Raw genomic sequence first — 21890 nt, forward strand, 5'->3', positions numbered from 1 at the left:
CTCTTCTCTTCCGCGGCTGGCGTCCTCGCTGCTTGTATCAAAAGGGGAGGATTCATCTGAGGCTGGCGTCACTGTGCTCCCTTGATCACCTGGTGCTTTGTCTGATTGTCTATTGGGCTTACGTCCCATGTAGCCTTTGTTGTATCTGTATCCTTGGTGACCTATTTCACAAGTGTTCTTCCATCTGTATACTTTGCCGGTATGGTAATCTGTTTCATCCCTAATTAACTTTTGTCTTTTACGCTCTTTGATTGTTTTCTCTATCTCTTGCGTTTTTTCTTCTACTTGCTTTATTAGTGTCTCCTCCATGTCCTTGGCTGTCAACACTTTAGCCATTTATTCTTTGTTACGTTTTTTTAGTTCATCCTGAGTGGCTATCTCTTTAATCAAAAATTCCACAGTTAATACTATCAGATCATACGAGCACTTGTTCAAGATAGATTCAAACTTATCACAATATTCCTTATTGTTTACTAATAACGTGGGGCATGTACACATCCTGAGCCCTCTCGGAATACTCTTCACTCTATAGTATTCAGATAAAGTACTAACATGTAGATCCCATTTTAATTTTTTACAAATCAGTCTCTCATACTCTTTACTTAAGTTCTCCACTGGAACCAGTCTTAGAACCTCTCTTGAACCTTTAGATAAGGCAGGTATCCTGGCGGTGTCCACATCCGTATAGGAAAACATTTTTGTTCCGTCTGTTACCTTTGTGTTTTCCATCTTTCTTTATCTTTTGTTGCAAGTCTCAAACAGAAAACATATCACCATGAACTTAGAAGCAAGACAGCAACTCAAAAGATTTGCGCACGTGAAGAACGGGACTCTGCAAAATCCCCTATATCCACTGAACTTGTAACAAATGTCCACAGCACTTCTTGTATCAAATATCCTTTATTTGTCACACAGACATCACAAGAAAAAGCTGTGGACATCACAAGAAGTGCTGTGGACATTTGTTACAAGTTCTAACAAAAACCTAAGCTACCCATTGCCCTGAAAAGGGCATTTGTATGGGCATTTTGCATTGCCCTTCGAAGGGCATTTAGCTCTTTTAAAAAGTCCAAACCCTAATCTAAAAAAAAAACACCCAAAAAAGTAAAAAAGAAACTTAACACTAACCCCCGACGATCCACTTACAGTTTATGAAGTCCGGACATCCAGGCGGCGAGAAGTCTTCATCTAGGCGGCGAGGTCTTCTTTCTTCATCCAGGCGGCATCTTCTATCTTCATCCAGGCAGCATCTTCTATCTTCATCCCGGCGGTGTCTTCTATCTTCATCCCGGGGGCGCAGAGCGGGTCCATCCTTGAAGACATCCGGCACGGAGTGCCCTCTTCATACGACCACCGCCGTACACTGAATCTTCAATGCATGGGAGCCTTTTCAAAATGGTGTCCCTTGCATTCCTATTGGCTGATTAGACTTTTTGAAATTCAAATCAGCCAATAGGATGAGAGCTACTGAAATCCTTTTGGCTGTTGAAATCAGCCAATAGGATGAGAGCTAATGAAATTCTATTGGCTATTTTTTTTTATTCTCCCCAGTTTGTCTTGTTTTATTTGGTCCCATTTTTTTATTTTTTATTTAAAGTTGCTTTTAAAATCCCCAATTCAGATATAGAATGTTAGCAGGTTCATTAAGATATTAAATTAATGAGCCCTCTTTTTTCTTTCTTTCTATTGATTGTTAGAATCATGGTTCTTCTTTAAAAGCAAATCTGCATATGTCAACATTAAGCAGAGAGATATTGTAACATATTATTTATCATGGTCTTGTATGACACATTATCTTGTATACCTTTTCTTTGTTCTCAATGAATCTGGAAATGTATTATGAATTGGTTTGTAAATAAAGATTATAAAAAAAAAGAAAGGAATTCTCACCACTCACCACCTTACTGCGTAACAAAAGAATACCCTACAGATGGGGCTTTCCAACACACATCTGGACCATCAGAAACAACACCCGCCTCATTTGCAAATCCCCGGATGACATCCATAACTTCTGCTCCACACTTAGACTCAACTCCCCCTCAGATTTTCCCTCACACAACCCCTACTCAATACCTATGCCTAAAAGATCAGGAAATCCAGCTGACTCTTAGCACACTGTCCAACTAAAGAAGAGTACCCCACAAGCTACCTCACCCACGACTCAAACTGTCTCCAGCCCCACACCTTCAACTGACTCATCCTAAAATTCAATTTTTGAGATGATGAAAACCAAACTGACCTCCAGATGATGTCCTTTCCAAGGATGGGCAAGTAAATGTAACAACTACTCCACCCTCAGATTCTATACACCACAGTCACTTATTGTTACCTCCTTTACCTTGTTTAGAATCTAGTTGGTTCTTAAATTTCATTAGTTATCCATCTATTCCCCTCTTCCATTGTCCCCCCCCCCCCACCCCTCCCTACTCTTTTCCCCTTCCACTACCTCTTACCTCCCCCTGACCAGGATATTTTGCTCTACTCATATGACAACTTGTCTTTGTAGACCCATGTACAATAGGGCTAGTAGTGGTAACACCCCCTAACCACTCTCACTTATGTCCTATAATAGTAAGAGTGACTTTTTCTTTCTACTTTTGTTGTCATGTTTATTATTGTTACTCATACTATGTTATTCAAAATTGTTTATTACCTTGTTTCTTATTTACACTGCACTAAGTTTTTTCTTGCAGGGGAGTACACATCTATCCAAACAATGTAAAACCACAGCACATATCTCCCTTGCTTATCACACTAATAAAATATACTGACAAACACCCACACATACAAATGCATAAATCGACGGACAGGTGCAAACATTAACCCTCTTAACACAAAATGCAAAAGGGCTAAATTCACCTCATAAAAGGTCAAAAGCCCTCCTGGACTTAACAAAGAGACAGATTGATATTTTATTTCTACAGTAAACCCATTTGAGTCGCAAAAGAGAACCAAAATACTTTGGCAAAACTTTCACCACCCACTACCATAGCTCTGGCCCCTTCAAAAGACGTGGAGTAAGCATCCTTTCCTTATCAATAAATCACTTCCCTTCACACTCATCCAATTCACAAAAAGACTCAGAAGGATGATACTTAAGTTTAGTAGGTCTACTCTATGGCAGACCCATTACGGTGGTAAATATATACGCTCCGAATACCAAACAATCCCCTTTTTTTAAAAACATTCTCAATAAAATAATAGACATAGCTAAAAGACCGACCTTCATCGAAGGAGACTTTAATATCCCCCTACAACCATCCATACATAGCTCTAACCCAAACATCAAAATCTCCAAAAAAGACTAAAACACAATATGGACAGGACTAAAGAACAATAAGCTATACGACACCTGGCGATTTATACATCAAGACACCAAAAACTAACCAATCAGCTCTAGCCTTAGTCAAAATATGCAACATTTCCCCCACTTCTTGATCGGACCACTCTGCCGTGAAACTCAAAATAGTAGGGCAAAATACATCCTCAACACCATACCTATGGAAATTAGATGACAACCTACTAAATAATCCAGACACAATAACTAAACTGAATACTATTTTTGAAGAATATTTCAGACTCAATATACATTCTGTAGACAACATATACACACTTTGGGAGGCACATAAGTGTTTTCTCAGAGGAGAACTGATCAAAATTAAAGCCCAATGCCAAAAATTATGCTGAAAAACATACACTGAACTATAAGACACATTTCCTCATCTAGACCTAGCCCATAAATGATCTCCAACAGACCCCCCTAATATCCACAGACCTACAAACAGCTAGACATGCATTAGACAGTTATTTACAGATCAAATATCAAGCACTACGCTCCAAAACAAACAACATTTTCTTCTATGAAAGTAATAGATCAGGAAAACTCTTACCCAGAGCTCTGAAAAAGAAAAGACTAAAATCACATATATACGAAATTCAACACCCCACCTCCCAAAATACTCTCAAAACAACGAAAGACATCCTACAATCCTTCCACAACTACTACTCAACTCTTTATATTATTCCAAAAAACGTATCAAAACAGAACCTTCTGTCGAACATGACAACTTATGTCACCCTGACCTGACTGCCCATCTTAACATGAGATCAGTTCCAAAACCTTAATAGACCCATCTCCCAACAAGAACTCTTTGTAGCTATTAAATAACTCAATAACGGGAAAAGCTCAGGTCCCAAGGGTCTATCTGGAAAATACTATCAGGTATTTTCCCCACCCCTCACACCACACCTGACCCAACTTTTCAATAAAGTGGCCGATAACAAACCCTTTCCACAATCTATGCTAGAAGCACAAGTAATTGTGATCCCTAAGCCAGGCAATCCACCCTAAGCCAGGCAAATTTTCATCCAATATCACTCCTAAACACAGACATCAAACTATGCCAAACTATTAGCTTCCCGTATCAACACTAACTTGCCGTCCATCTCAATCAAGCAGTTTTTACCCCATATAGAGAAACCAAAGACAACACCATCAAAAGTCTACACCTTATGGAATATGCTAATACATGCATAATACCCTCTGTGTTTATATCTATGAAAGCAAAAAAGCCTTTGATCGGCTAGATTGGCTATTCCTGCAATGAACCCTTCAAAAGTTCGGCTTTGATCAGACCTTCATATGTAAAATCTTATCCCTGTATAACAATCCGCAAGCAAAAATTAACGATACCCTATCCCACCCCTTCAATATTTCCAATGGCACCAGAAAAGGCTGCCCCCTCTTTCCCATATTGTTCATCCTAGCCATGGAAGTTCTGGCTTCCTACATTAGAAGCAATGATAATATCCACAGTTTCAAACTAGCCCAACATGAATATAAAGCTACTCTATGTGCAGACGATCTCTTCCTCAAACTCACAAACATCGCCAACACTAACTAAACCTATTAACCCCTAAAGCGCTGTTCCCAAACATTGCCAACACTAACTAAACCTATTAACCCCTAAACCTCTGGCCCCCACATTGCAACAACCTAAATTAAACTGTATTATTAACCCCAAAACACCCCCTAACTTTAGCATAATTAAAATATACCTAAATTAAAGTTACAATTATTAACTAACTACCTATTTAAAAATAAATACAAACTTACCTGTGAAATAAAAATAAAAAATCTAACATTATTAAAAATAAAAAAACCTAAGATTACTAAAAATTTAAAACTACAATTACAAAAAATAATAAAAAAAATAAAATTACAACAAATAAAAAAAAACTACCATTACAAAAAATAATCACCGAAATTATCCAAAACAATAAAACGTATTCCTATTCTAATACCCCATTAAAAAAAACAACATCCCAAAGTAAATAAAACCTAATCTGTAATATGCTACCAAGGGCCCTTAAAAGGGCCTTTTGTAGGCCCTTAAACGGGCCTTTTGTAGGGCATTACCCTAAAGTTAACAGCTCTTTTGCAAAAAAGAAAAACAAACACCCCCTAACATTACAAACCCCCCCCCCAAACCCACAAAAAAAATAAACCTAATCTACCCATTGCCCCAAAAAGGTCATTTGTATGGGCATTGCCTCAAAAGGGCATTCAGCTCTTTTTCGGCCCATTAAAAATAAATAAAGGCTAATTTAAAAAAAACAAAAAACACTCCAAAAATAAAAAAATAAAGACATTACAAAAAATAACAAACGAAATTATCCAAAATAATAAAAATTATTCCTATTCTAATACCCCATTAAAAAACACCCCAAAATAAAAAAACCTAATCTATAATAAACTACCAATAGCCCTTAAAAGAGCCTTTTGTAGGGCATTGCCCTAAAGTTAACAGCTTTTTTGCTAAAAAATTAAATCAACCCCCCATAACATTACAAACCCCCAACCCACAAAATAAAAAAAAAATCTAACTAAAAAAAACCCTAATCTACCCATTTCTCTGAAAAGGGCATTTGTATGGGCATTGCCCTTAAAAGGGCATTCAGCTCTTTGACTGCCCCTAAAAGGGCATTCAGCTCTTTTTCTGTCCATTAAATACCTAATTTAAAAAAAACACCCCAAATAAACAAAACAAAAAAACCTAACACCAACCCAACTCACAGTTGCTGAAGTCCGGCGAAACATCTTCATCCCAGCGGCGAAGCATCTTCATCCAGACGGCTCCATCTTCATCCATCGCGGGACCGGCATCTTCTTCATCCCTGCGGAGGCGGAGCGGTCGATGCCGAGAGGCGGAGGTCCATCGGTCCGAAGTGTAGGTCCTCTTAATGAGATTGTCCGCCACACACTGAGGATTCAATGCAAGGTACCCCTTTTATATTGGGGGTACCGTTGCATTCCTATTGGCTGAAAATTTTAAATCATCCAATACGAATAAGAGCTGCTTAAATACTATTGGCTGTTTATATCAGCCAATAGGAATTAAGTTCCTTTAGAAATGGAACAGCTGCTGGAAATAACATTGTGCTCGTGTAGCCTGTGGAAACTGCCCGTTCCACTAATATCAGTCAATAAAAATATATTGTCCACAGCACTAGTGTAAATATAAAAAGTCTTTATTTGACAAAAAGATTAGCAACGTTTCGTGATCAATATTACTTAATCATGCTATACTCACAATACATTGAAATGCATGTACATGCAGTAAATGGGGGCGGACAAGGGGGGAGCCACTGTCATAATGGACAGAAAGTATTACATAGAATAGATTAAACAGCATACCACATATAGACAATTGGGAAAAAAACAGTACACAAAATTCAGAGGGAATTGTTGGCCTGCCTGGAGGGAGCGGTAAAGATTGGTATCATTGATGTTAAACTTAAGGAGTATCTATACAATAAAGAGCCAAGAACACCAGTATTTTATACGGTGCCTAAGATACACAAAAACCTTGCTGCTCTTCCGGGCAGACCAATAATTTCCAGTGTTGATTCAGTTTTCTTAAATTTATTGATAAATTACTACAAGTAGAAGTAGCTAAATGTAGTTCATGCATTAAAGACACTGGTGATTTTCTTAAAAAAGTAAAGGAATTGTTTCTACCCAATGACAGATTTATCATATATACATTGGATGTCAAAAGCCTGTATACATGCATTAAGCATGAAACAGGCATAGGCATCATCAAAAGAGTACTTAGGTGGACAAGAAACTGTCTCAGCAGCAATGTATGTTTGTGGAAGAGCTTTTAAGGCTCATCTTGTACTGGAATTATTTTATTTTTCAGGATGACTGGTATCCAGATAAAGAGAACTGCTATGGGGTTCAACGTTGCCCCATCATACGCTAATCTATTCATGAACATGGTAGAGGAAAAAATCATTTATGAGAACAATTTGTTCAAACTTTATGGGGGCGTATGGTGGCGCTTCATAGATTATGTCTTTGGCGTATGGTGGGGTAACGTGGACTCCCTGATAAAATTGGTTTCCGAGTTAAATGTGGAAGTCAGAGGCTTGGAATTTACATTAAGCTACAGTGAGGAAAGTATAATGTTCCTGGACACCAGGATTTATAAAAGAGGCACTAAACTGGAGTTTGACCTGTATACAAAAGAAACTGATAGGAATACAATACTACAATATAATAGCTTTCACCCACGTAATCTAGTACAGTCTCTCGTCAAAGGTCAATTGATGAGGGTACAGAGGATAGTCACTGAACCACAAATTTGGTTAAAAGATCTCAGGAAATGCAAAATAAATTTCTAGACAGAGGATACCCACAGGCAGTATTGGATAAATGTAGCAATAATTTAGAGAAATTGACCTCAAAGGTAGATAATAAGAATAGAATGTTTTTTTTCGTCACAATATAGTACTCATGGCAAATAAATAGCTAAAATAATAAATAAAGATTGGCCTATTCTCCAATAATGTAACAGTCAGGTCAGAGAGTGCCAAGAAAGACCCATTGTTGCATATAAGAGGGTCAGAAATTTAAGGGACCATTTTATCAGGTCCGACATAGGCCCAACTAAACAGTAAGAACAAAGATTTTTGGGTAAAAGAAATTTTGGTTGTTATCCCTGTTTTTAGTATGTATGAGCTGCAGCTCAATAATTAAAGGAAATTAGTTTTTCCACCCTAGAAGTGGCCAAAAATTAGTTATTAGAAATGTCTTCACATGTGAGACAACATTTGCTGTTTATCTAATAAAGTGTCTGTGTTCCCTCATCTATATTGGAGAGACGGTGAGAAAAGTTAAAGATAGAATGACCCAGCACTGCTCCAATATTTGATGTAGTTACAGGGAAGCTCCGGTATCACACCACTTTTTGGAAAAGGGACACAGTATAAGCCAACTGAGATGGCAAATAATTGATCATGTGGGCCCACCGAGGAAGGGAGGTAATCGTGAAAAACTCCTTAAACAGAAAGAAATGTATTGGATAAATAGGTTAGGGACAATGGTCCCAAATGGATTAAAAAGGGAGTTTGACTGGTCGGTATTCTGGTAAAAAAAAGGGCCAATATCTTTTCTTTTAATTGAAATTGAAACTTTAATAAGTTTAAATAAATGTGTCAATTGTGATGTAGGTCAGTTTGGTGGTATTGCATTAAAACATTGTATATATTCTTTTGGGTTCTCATTTAAGATGATATAAAATTTAAAAAGATAATGTTTAAAAGAATTGGGATTTTAATTTTTGTAAAGTAACGATTGTGTTTTAAAAAACACAAGGTCTAAAACAAAATGGGGGAGGGGTGCGCTCATAAACAGAGCAGTGAGTGGGACTAAGTCTATTACCTAATAACTAATATATATATATTATCAAAGGCTCGTTAGTATCAAGTGAGTGGTTAGTCGTTAGTCGTGGTTATTTGGCAACCTAGTTATGGGAGGTGATTTGCCGTGATATCTGGCAATTATATAATGGGGGGTGTTTTTAATATGTGGGTCCTCAATAGGATATGATACACATATGTGTACAATGGGGTTTGTTACAAATTGTGATACAATATGTTACAAGATAGCAATGCTTTAAGGTGCAAAATACATATGGTGGAAACAAACAACAATATGTAGTGTTTAGAATAAAGACAGGTGCTATTATAGAGTAAAGGTTCTGTTATACAGATATGTGTGTATATGTAAATACTTCCAGATTAAAAAACAAATATTCGATTTGTATTAATATTCAGTTTATAGATATAAACAAATAAAAACAAATAAAATGAACAAATCAGTAAACCTTATCAATTGAGTATATCAAAAAATGCACTGTGTCAGTAAAAATGGTGTCGGTAAAAATAACTTGTCAGCATAGACAAAAATACTGAGATTAGCTGATATGATAATAGACACTCTTGTTCATACTATGTCCTTGAAAGGATATGATGATTATAGTTCAGCATGAAATGTAAAAGTTAAAAGTTGTGGCCACAACTATTTGTAAGGGATCCAAAGAGCTCCAAAGAGCTATTTCCTGTTTAGGTAGCTTGTGTAGCTTATAATGTCCCGTAATTAAAATAGAATATACAGAGTTCTTATGATGCTCACCCCTACCGGACTACCGATATCCCTTACCTCCTCTTCTAGTATCGTGGGTTATGGGAAGGTTGTAATTGACCCGGGATGTGTCTCAGTTCGGCGTGTTGCCGTGTAGCTGTGGTGGTTTGTGAGCGTCTCACCTTCAAATTTCCCAGTCAGTCCTTCCTACCCTGACGTCTACACAGAGTAGTCACGTGGTCCTCGGAGGTCCAATCGGATAGCCGGGTCGTTGGGGGGAGTGGTGCAATAGCGATTCTATCAGATTTTCTTGCTGGAGCCAAATTCGGTCACACTGGATTGTCAAAATCTACGCGTTTCAGCGCTGGATATGCGCCTTTATCAAGACTTCCTATTCTTGTGTGTTTTCTGTGGCTCTATTTCTAGTATTCTGGGCGTTAGAAAACTCCTCCCAAGATATCATATATCAAGCGATTTTATCGCTTTTTTGTCTATGCCTATAATATTATTAAGATCAATGATATTAAAAAACTGATAATATCAGAATAACGCATTAATATACATTTAAAAACAACAATGACAATATTGCACTCAAACAGTATTTGAACTAAGTGCTTGATGTGATTCTAAAATACGGAATTATATGTTTTTACTGTCACACAAATTAAAATATATTAAACAAAGTTAAACAAAGTAAAAAAGGTATTGGTTAGGGTTTGTATCTTTAAATAGATGAGGATATATGCCAAATAATTATGGAATGACACAATGAGTTCATATTTATAAGGATAGCAATAATTGGGGATCTTAAATAGTACAATATGGGTCGATGGATTGTCATCTGTTAAGATGGAGATATATCTATATTGTTTAATAGAGATTTTACATATGGTGCAGAAATGGTAGATTAATAAAGATAATTCTATTGGGATATATTAGGAGATAAGTGTAACTATTTCGTATCAATTGGATATCTGTTGGTGGCATTAGAGCTAGTTTTTTGAATGGCGCCAAGCTAAATAGGAATTTAGCAGCTCTAATTCCTATTGGCTGATTTACATTTTTCAACCAATAGGAATGCAATGCTACCCCCAATATAAAAGGGGTACATTGCATTGAATTCTCAGTGGGCGGCAGACGATCGCATGAAGAGGACCTCCACGTCGGACCAATGGACCTCCGCCTGGACCTCCGCCTACGCGCATCGACTGCTCCACCTCCGCAGGGATGAAGAAGATGCCGGTCCCACGATGAAGATGGATCCGCCTGGATGAAGATGCTTCGCCGCTGGGATGAAGATCTTTCGCCGGACTTCAGCAACTGTGAGTACCGATTTTGGGGTTAGTGTTAGTTATTTCTTTTTTTTTTTTTGCGGTGTTTTTTTTTTTAGATTAGGTATTTAATGGGCCAAAAAAAGAGCCGAATGCTATTTTAAGGGCAATGCCCATACAAATGCCCTTTTCAGGGCAATGGGTAGATTAGTTTTTTTTTTTTGTTAGGCTTTTTTATTTTGTGGGTTTGGGGGGTGGGGGTTTGTAATGTTAGGGGGGTTTGATTTTATTTTTTAGCAAAAGAGCTGTTAACTTTAGGGCAATGCCCTACAAATGGCCCTTTTAAGGGCTATTGGTAGTTTATTAGAGATTAGAGATTTTTTATTTTGGGGTGGGTTGTTTTTTTTAATGGGGTATTAGAATAGGAATCATTTTTATTATTTTGGATAATTTCGTTTGTTATTTTTTGTAATGGTCGTTTTTTTTATTTTTTGTAATTGTAGTTTTTTTATTTTTTTGTAATTGAAGTTTACATTTTTTAGTAATCTTAGTTTTTTTATTTTTAGTAATCTTAGTTTTTTTTAGTTTTTGTGTTGTTAGGTTTTATTAGTGTAAGCTTAGCATTTATTTTTATTTCACAGGTAAGTTTGTATTTATTTTAACTAGGTAGTTAGTAAATAGTTATATTGCAGCAAGCTTAGGTTTTATTTTTATTTCACAGGGAAGTTTGTATTTATTTTTAAATAGGTGGTTAGTTAATTATTGTAACTTTAATTAAGGTCTATTTTAATTATGTTAAAGTTAAGGGATGTTAGGCTTAGGGGTTAATATAGTTTAATTTAGGTTCCTGCGATGTGGGGGCTGGCGGTTTAGGGGTTAATAGGTTTAGTTAGTGTTGGCGATGTGGGTGCATGACGGTGTAGAGATTAATAGGTTTAGTTAGTGTCGCCGATGTTTGGGAACTGCGGTTTAGGGGTTAATAGGTTTAGTTTGTGTCAGCGATGTTTGGGAACTGTAGTTTAGAGGTTAATAGCTTTATTTAGTGTTTTAGTTAGTGTCGGCGATGTAGGGGAACTGTGGTTTAGGGATTAATAGGTTTAGTTTGTATCGGCGATGTTTTGGAATGGTGGTTTAGGGGTTAATAGGTTTAGTTAGTGTTGGCGATGTTTGGCAACGGCTTTTTTTATGAGTTAATAGGTTTAGTTAGTGTCTTCTCCCTTCGGAGTGCTGGAGAGGCTGCAGATCCCTTCGGAGTGCTGGAGAGGCTGCAGATCAGAAGGCAACCCCACACACATATGGAGGACCTGCCCCATTGCATAAACCTTCTGGTCGTCCATCAAAAAAGTAATCAAAAAGGCCCTATCCATAACTCTTGAATTAGATATTTGTCTCTTTCTCTTCAACAAATTCACCCAAATAAAATGCAAGTATAAACTTGCATTGTTCACCATCATGGTTATCTCTGAGAAGAGACTGATACTTAAAAATTGGAAATCCCAAATCCTCCCATCAATTCCCACCTGGAGAGAAATTACCTCTCAATCCCTTGCATTAGAAAAATACCACAATACACAAAATATATGCGTAGATGACTACCATTTAATCTGCTTCCTTTGGGAAGAATATATAAATCTTGAGAAAGCATCTAGATAAGCCTACTCAAATACTACACATAATGCTAACCTTTTTTCACGTACCTTTACCGCGGGCCAAGCCCTCAAACACAGAATGCTATAATAACCACTTTCTAAGAAAAAAGTAAATGATTGACCCCCTCATGTCAGTCTGTTAGCCCTGCACCTACTGATATACAAGTGTTTCTATTTTGTATTGCCTTTTTCCTTTCCTTGATGTGCTTTCCTGCAAGAGACATATTCGTCACTGAGCTTTATACTTTATGTTGTTTCATGTTTAACTATAATATTGCTTATCAATGAACAATTTATTTGGAATCCTGTCTCAATTCATATGTATAGGAAGACCTATACAGCCTTTACCATTTGTAAGTTTTCTTTTATTGCTTGTATTGTTTATACAATTATTAATAAAGTATTTAAAAAAAGAAAAAAAAAGAAATATTGATTACTTTGTACATTAAATAACATTTCCTGGGCGGAGCTTGCCAGCAACTGAAGCAGAAGCAATTTTGCAAAGCTCTGTGCAAAACATACCATGTAATAGTCATTTAGGGCACAAATCAGGGGTAATTTGGTTTGAAAAACACTTGATACAGAAGCCACACAGTCCCAATCAGTCCATAACTGATTTTGGGCAGCTTTGAGCGATTTTGTGGCCCATCCGGAAAACAGAACCAGAGAATTCTTAGGAAAGCCTGCGGCTGCGGCTTACTCCAGGTGTGCTACAATAAAGACAACAAAGGCATCAGAAACCTCACCAAAAGCGGACAATAAGGGGAGTAACACGTTGGAAGACCAATAGGGGTGAGAATATAAATATTTTTTGCCTAATAAGAGTGATAAACGCTCCAGAGACTATACTTCAAAACGGAGGAACTTGTATTTAATTCCACACTCTGGATCAATAAGCCTTAACATTAAGGGTAACCTGTGACTGCAATAACACTTTATAGAATTTAATCTGACAGCTGTGAAGCCTGTATTATTCATCTGCAAGAAAGATTAGAGGCGGGAAAAACACCATCTTTACTCTCAGCTTCTGTTGCATGGAAGTGCTTTTATTATATTAGTTCAAGTTGTACCTGGCACAATAGACCACAGATCCAGTATAGCCCTGTAAGAAGACACGATTGGCACTTTTTCCTTTTGTTTTGCTATATGACCCAATGTCTCTCCATATCCAAGCTATTGACACATATCACCGTATGGTATCATAGCCGCTGGCCCCCTGCAAGACTTTATCAATTGAATCTGGTGTAACGCAACTAAAAGATTGGAAGTACTGGTCAAGCAGCAGTAATCTCATAGTACTACATTGTTCTCTTCCCTCCCTTTTCCCGCCATCCTGTGTGGTGGTGGGTCATATCTTGAGTTCCCTTCTCCCTTATCATCCTGTGATAAGGGAGAGCCATGCTTATGAAATTGTACATTTAAATTACAATATCTGAACGGGTGTGTTCCACAGCTCCGAGACCTTAGACCAGCACTTTGTCACCTTCCCTGGACCTGGGCTTTTTCTCCTGGAGGTCTGGGATACCGTGGGAGGCACAACACACAGGCCTCAGTGCTGACACCCTATTGTCTTCAGATATTTCTCCTATCAATGACCAACCATAAAATATTCCAAACTACCTTAGCACATAGGCCCTGTGTGCTATATACTGCTTTCCTATATTTCAAAAACTACCTGCCAGATACAATGAAAGGCCGGAACCAATCCATCAAAGACTGCCTATCAAGGTCTCAGTTTAAAAAGAAACAGATTGCTTTGGATCTTGCTCCAGACACAGACTCACAAACTTCTTCCCCTAAAAGTCCCCCACCAACATCCGCTGTGGTCTCATCCAATGGGCAGCTCCTGCAACAGATTAAACAACCATTCAAAGAAGAAATGAGAGCAGCCCTTTCTAAACTAAAGCAGGACCTTACAGATATTGGAGACTGCACCGCCTGCCTGGAGGATAAAGTTGATGATATTTATGACAAAATACCCAACCTTCAGTCAACAATACAGGTGCAACAGGAACAGATTCAGAAGCTGGAGGATTCCTTGGAGGACCTTGAGAACAGGTCTAGGAGATCAAATATCAGAATTCGCAATCTCCCCGAATCATACAGCAACCTGTCAGAAACCATCACAAATCCCTTTCAACAGATTCTCCCAGAGATAGATTCTTCTTTGCTACTCATGGATAGAGTACACAGGGTGCTGGCTAAACCCCCAACCCCCTCAGCAGCAAGGGACGTGATCACCAAACTTCATTATTTTCATGCTAAAGACCAGATCATGCAAGCAGTGCAAAAACTACCTAAATCACCTTTGAGGGCCACACACTACAATTATACACAGATCTTTCCCAACAACCCTAAGGAGAAGAAGGGAACTCAAACCGATCGTATCAGTCCTCATTAAAGCGCAAATCAAATATCGATGGGGATTTCTATTTAAACTCATCTTCATGCATGATAGAACTTGCTACTATTGCTCTTCCCTCCTGGAAGGACAAGCAATCCTAGCAAAGCTGAACCTGGAAAAGACTTCCTCGGAGGTTTCTTCCTCTCCCAAACTGCAACGCAAGGCAATAGGAAGGGAGTGGACGCCAGTGAATAAAAATGGAAAGAACTCTAGACCTAGACAAGAGCTGGAGAGTCCTACTTGAAGTAACTCATGCAAGTGACATGGGTCCTATTCTAATATGACTTAAGTTTACAGCCCTATTGTTCTGGGATTAAAATATATAATGCTACTCTCAAACACCTACACCCCATCGGGGGTTTGCTAAGTTTGGAATATCTCAGCATATTCAGCCTTTCCCCCCTTCTCTCCCCCCCTCTTCCCCCCCTCCCCATCCCTACCCACTCCACTGAGTCCACTACTTTATTAATTAAGAATGGGTGACACTCGGTCCCCCTATGTTTTCAGGTTTTTCATCCTGATTTTCAGGTTATGTTTGTTGTTAAAGTTTAATGTTGTACTGCAGTTGCAGTTGTTTGCAAATAATACTAACTTCACTTTCCTCAGCAGGTTTTGTCCACAGGTCCATTCAGGTATTAAATACCACATATGTCTAAACGTTCGTCTATGACCAATTTGTGTAATGTGTTTCGATGCTTTAGGTTCATTTGTAATGCATTCATATATGTATCATGGATTTTTGTAAAACGTATCGGTCAATTTATGAGATCTACTGCCGTCCCTAACCAATTCACAACATGACACTTAATATACTTACACATAATGTGAGAGGGCTACAGTCTAACATGAAACGTCGCAAGGCCATTACCACCTATAAGTCACTGAATGCGCACGTTGCATTCATGCAAGAAACTCATTTTACCAAATCCCTAACCCCTAGGTACTGGGACAAAGCGTATTCTCAACAATTCCATGCTACATGCCTTAAAAAGAAGTGTGGAGTCTCTATCCTTCTCCACGATAGCCTTAACTTTCAAGAAGACAAATCCTTTGTAGATAAACAAGGTGGCGGTGACATTGGGGCAGCGGATTAGGGGTTAATAAGTGTAGTTAGGTTGCGGCAATTTGGGGGGCAGCAGATTAGCGGTTAATAACAGTAATGTAGGTTGAGACAATGTTAGAGACAGCAGATTAGGGGTTAATAGGTGTATGTAGGTGGCGACGACATTGGGGAAGCAGATTAGGGGTTAATAATATTTAACTAGTGTTTGCGATGCGGAAGTGTGGCGGTTTAGGGGTTAATATGTTTATTATAGTGGCAGCGATGTCCGTAGCGGTAGATTAGGGGTTAATAATTTTATTTTAGTATTTGCGATGTGGGAGGGCCTCGATTTAGGGGTTAATAGGTAGTTTATGGGTGTTAGTGTACTTTTTAACACTTTAGTTATGAGTTTTATGCTACAGCTTTGTAGCGTAAAACTCATAACTACTGACTTTAGATGGCGATATGAATCTTGTCGGTATAGGCTGTACCGCTCACTTTTTGGCCTCCCAGGCAATACTCATAATACCGGCGCTATGGAAGTCCCATTGAAAAAGGACTTTTTTAAAAGTGCGGTACTGACGTTGCGTGACGGCCAAAAAAGTGTGCGGTACACCTATACCTACAAGACTTGTAAAAGCAGCAGTAGGGAAAAAGCAGCATTATACTCATAACGCAAAACTTGTAATCTAGCTGACAGTTTTTCCCCAGCCTTTTAAAGAACCACACCAGCCTAATTACTTGAATTACTCAGATTCAGTTTAAAAATGCACAGAGATAGGGCCAAATCTCCACCCGCTCCCCTTCTGTATTTTGCACATCGATGATGAGTCCAGCTTCTTCCAATCATTGTGTGCCCCCATTGGTGTCCAGCTCATGGGGCACGCAACAATTGGAGGAAGCCGGATTCGTCATCAATCTGCAAAATACAGAAGGAGAAGTGGGAACAGGATCGGCGGTCTGTTAACCGTAACAAATAGGTAAGCATTAAAAAAATAAAAAGCGTGTTTGTAAAGTTTAATGATTTAAAGTGCCCCTATATTTAAGAGTATTTTTAATAATTGGCTTTAATTCTTTATACTTTACAATCACTTTAAGGATATTAAGACCACTCTGTATTTCTTCAGGGGCTTTAGCAACTTGACATTATATAATTGCTCTTGGTTCCTTCTACCAGGCTGTCTTATGTTATAATTAACTTCCACTCATTTAATGACCTCATAGAGGCCCGTGCAACATTGTAAGAAATTTATTCTCAACCATAGGGACTTAAACTAATACCCTATCTCCTGGACAAAATATTCTACCCTGTGCATTTCTATTATATCTGGGGGGGGGGGGGGTAGGTTGGTTTTTTTCTTTAAAGTGTTTTATTGGATTTTATGGTCTTATACAGAACAACAGAATACAAAAACAAATTACTTTAAACTTACAGGTTTAAAATTGTTAACAGAGAAATACAGGGTACTATACATACAAATTTCCATGAGATATTAATATTTAATCCTGCATTCTAGAATAACCTGTTCCAATGAAAAGTGGAGAGGGAGGGAAAAGGGATGGGGAGGGTAAGAGCTATGCTGTGTAGATGTGTATAGAAAGGGTAATATTCATTTTAGTTTTCTGACCACAGAAGAAGCACTTGAGGAAATGATCTGTTTTCCCATAAAAACTATGATATAATTCTTAAAGATATAGGGTATACTCAATCTCATGTAACCATTGTGAAATATTGGGTGCTAGACTTTTTTTTCCAGTGATGAGGTATCAATTTTTTGGCACTATTTATAAGAACCTTTAGTGCTGTAATGACAATGTAACTGAGGGAGATTATTCAACAAGATAATCGTGGGGTCAAGTGTTATATTACAATCAAGTTTTTTGTTAATAATTAGTTGGACTTGATCCCAGAAGGACCTCATTTCAGGGCAGTACCACCATATATGCAACATTGTTCCCACCTCTCCAGCATTTTAAGGTAGCTGTTGGGTATATTTTGTGTGGAAGCGAGATGGGGTAAGGTACAGCCTAGATAGTATTTTATAGACTATGTTAGCTGAAATAAAGGATTTCTCAGTGTTCATAAAACTTTTTTCCAGTCTGAGTCGCTAAAGTGTAAGATAAGTTCTTTCTCCCACTGAAGTTTGTATGAAGGGGATTTGTCTGTATGAATTGTTTGTAGTATTTTATATATGTTTTTGAGATTAGATGTGAAGGGGTGTCTTTAAGTTGGCATAAGTTTTCAAAAGGGGTAAATTGATTTTATAAGGGTGAGAGTGAACGGATTACCTATTTCATCTTGTAGTTTGGTAAATGTTTTCATGAGTCCATCCTTGAATAGTAGAGACTGGAATGGAAGAAGGTTGTCCTTGTATTAGCACAGGGCGGTATGAATTTAGGCCTGGGAAGAATTTTTTATTCAATAGCGGAGTCAAGGGTGAGAAATGGCTTGAGAGATGCTTATTAGAGTCTAATAGTTTGTCCCATATTCGTATAGTCTCACCTATTAAAGTGTTATTATAAACACCTGGTGGGCAAAGTTGATTAGGTATCCAACATATGTCCCTAAGTAGGATCTCGTTGAAAATGTGTGTTTCTAAATTAACCCATAATTTGGGGGCAATAGCTTGGTTCCAGGATATAATCCAGGAGAGATGTGTGGCCCAATAATAATTTATTAAATTTGGTAACCCCAATCCGCATTTCTCTTTGGATAAATATAATGTAGAGCTAGAGACTCTTGGTTTGGAGTATGACCATATGAATTTGATTATGTATTTTCGTCCTGATCTGTGCCAGGAGTTAAGTTCTAGATCAGCTTTATCTTTGATTTGCTTGTAATTTAGATCTATGGTTTGAGGTAGTTATGGTTTGATCACCAGTCCCAGGTAAGTTAGTGAGTTTGATAGAAGGAATTTGGTGTGTTTCGTTATAAATTCTAACTCTATTGGATCTGGTTTTAGTGGCATTATTACCAATTTTCCCATATTAATGGAAAAATTTGAATTCTGTATTATGACAAAATGCTTAGTAGTGGTAGATTTTTGACAATCTAGTGTGACCGATTTTGGCTCCAGCAAGCAAATCAAACAGGATCGCTATCGCACCACTCCCCCCTACGACCCGGCTATCCGATTGGACCTCCGAGGACCACGTGACTACTCAACGTAGACGTCAGGGTAGGAAGGATTGACCGGGCAATTTGAAGGTGAGACGCTCACATACTACCATAGCTACACGGCAAAACGCCGAACTGAGACATATCCCGAGTATATTGCAATCCTTCCCATAACCCACGCCAGTACAAGAGGAGGTAAGGGATATCGGTAGTCCGGTAGGGGCGAGCACCATAAGAATTCCACATTACAGCTTTCCAATAACGGGACATTACAAGTTACAAAAGCTACCCTAACAGGAAACAGCTCTTTGGAGCTTTTTTTGGATCTCTTATAAATAGTTGTGGCCACAACTTTTAACCTATAACTTTTATATTATACGCTGAACCTCAATCATCGTATCTTTTTAAGGACATTTTGTCTTAAGTGTCTATTGACCAATGCCAGTACTTTTGTCTATGCTGATAAATCAGTTCACCGACACCATTTTTTCATAATCTAGTGAACCAGCTGTTGTATCCTAATGCAATGACATGACCATTTTATTTGTTATTATTTGTTTTTATTTACTTTTATTTACTTATATAAACTGATAATAAGTCAATTGCACATTGTTTTGTTTTAATTAAGAAGCACATATTGTTAGTTTTAATAATAAGCACATACCGATACTAACACCGTATTTATTGCACATATAGCACATCAAGCACTGTTATTTGCAACACATTGCAACATATTGTAGCACCATTTGCAACATCAAGCATTGTTATTTGCAACACATTGCAACATATTGTAGCACCATTTAGAACAATCAATGCACATAAGTTTATACCTTATATAAGGATTCACATGTAACAATTTCCAACCATATAAGCTGCCACGGGTAGTATATATAAATTAATATAAATATCCCAATTGTATACTATTAATATAAGTAGGCAGAAACAATATAAGTCCCACTCACAGCTCTGTAGTAGAGTGCACCCCTCCCCCCACTTGTTTTAAAATGCTTAGTAGTGAAGACAGGGACTGTTGTATGTTTTTAAGTGTGAAAAGTATATCGTCTGCAAACAATAGACATTTAACATTACAGGTACCCATTGTTATACCACATATCGCATCATTCGCTCTTACCTGAGGGGCTAAGACACCCACTGAAAGGGCAAACAGTTGGGGAGACAACGGGCAGCCTTGTCTTGTACCGTTCAATATGGGGAATTGAGAAGAATATGTATTGTTAACTACAACTTTAGCATGGGGATTTGAATATAATGTTCTTATTCTGTCTATAAATGACCTAGGTATCTCAAATTTGTACAGGTGGACCAGAGAAAGTGCCAATCCACCCTGTCAAATGCCTTTTCGGCGTCTGTGGACAACAGAATTATAGAATCTTTATTTAAAGGTGAATGATGTAAAATTTGGAGGAGTCTGGTCGGAAATAAAACGGAAGGTAGTGACTATTTTAACCTATTGGCCAATATCTTTGCGTAGATTTTTACATCAATGTTGATAAGAGAGATCGGCCTATAGTTAGTAACTGTGTTAGGGTCTTTCCTTGGTTTTGGGATTACTGTGATTGTTGCATCTTTCATTTGGCTCGAAATGGTGTTGTTTGAATATCGAGATTGAAAAATTGTAAGTAAATGAGGGCTTATAACTGGGGACAATATTTTGTCAAATTTAGTGGTGAAGCCATCCGGTCCCCGGGCCTTCCCCACTGGTTATTGTTTAACTGTATCGAGCAGTTCTGAAATTGATATAGGAACTTCTAGTTGAACTTTTTATGGTTCTGCTAGGGTTGGTGTATTTATATGTGAGAGATATTGGTCGAGAGATTCTTGTTTGCTGATGGGGCCATTTTTACCAAGGTTATATAATTTGCTATAATATGTTGCAAAAGTGTTTGCTATGTTCATCCCTATATGTTTAACTTGATCATCGTTTCTTTTAATAGATTTTATAAAGGACTTATATATCCTCTTTATTATTATTATTATTGGTTATTTGTACAGCGCCAACAGATTCCGCAGCACTATAAACATAGGCAGAGTGTAAACAAAACATTTATAGAGATCAAACGGGTAGAGGGCCCTGCCAAGAATCGCACTGTTGTAGTCAGCTCATAAGAAGGTGATCTACAAACAGCTTGACTCTTAGGCTTACATGCTAAGGGGGTTCAAGGGGATAGCAATGGAGGAGAGGAACTGGTATAAAGAAAGGTTAGTGTAGGTTGTATGCATCCCTGAACAGTAGAGTCTTTAGGGAGCTCTTGAAGCTTTAAAAACTAGGGGAGAGTCTTCTGGAGTAAGGCAGAGAGTTCCACATGATGGGAGCCAGTCTGGAGAAGACCTGTAAACGGGAGTGTGAGGAGGTAACACGAGAGGAGGAGGTCATGAGCAGAGTATCTGGAGACAAGATCTGAGATATAGGGGAAAACATAGCAGGTGAGGGCTTTGTATGTCAGAGTGAAAATTGTGTGTTTAATCCTAGAGGCAAGAGGAAGCCAGTGAAGTGATTGGCAGAGAGGTGCAGCAGATGAAGAGTGACGTGTAAGGAAGATGAGCCTGGCAGAGGCATTAATTATGCATTGTAATTAGGGATGGTCTTTTTTAGTGATCTTGCCATTAGTCTCCCTGCCTTGTTACACTCAACAAAATATTTTGAATTAAGGGCCAGGGCCCGTCTATGTGCATTTTCAATGAGGTAAAGGTTGATGTTGTCTCTAGCTTGGCAGAGTTGTATTAGTTTAGTTTCTGATTGAGGGTCCTGTTTATGGTCATTTTCTATCTTGTGTAGCATTTGCAACAATGTCATATATGTTGCTTCTTGTTGTTTACGATATTGGGAGGATATCTTTATAATTTCCCCTCTAATAAAACATTTATATGTTTCCCGTTGAATCTTGAATATGTTTTCTGTGGGTGGGAGAAGAATATGTAGTCTTTGGTTTGGGGGGGGGAGTCTCCGAACGTCTA

This window comes from Bombina bombina, chromosome 1 (assembly GCF_027579735.1).
Source record: "Bombina bombina isolate aBomBom1 chromosome 1, aBomBom1.pri, whole genome shotgun sequence".
Classification (NCBI taxonomy): domain Eukaryota; kingdom Metazoa; phylum Chordata; class Amphibia; order Anura; family Bombinatoridae; genus Bombina; species Bombina bombina.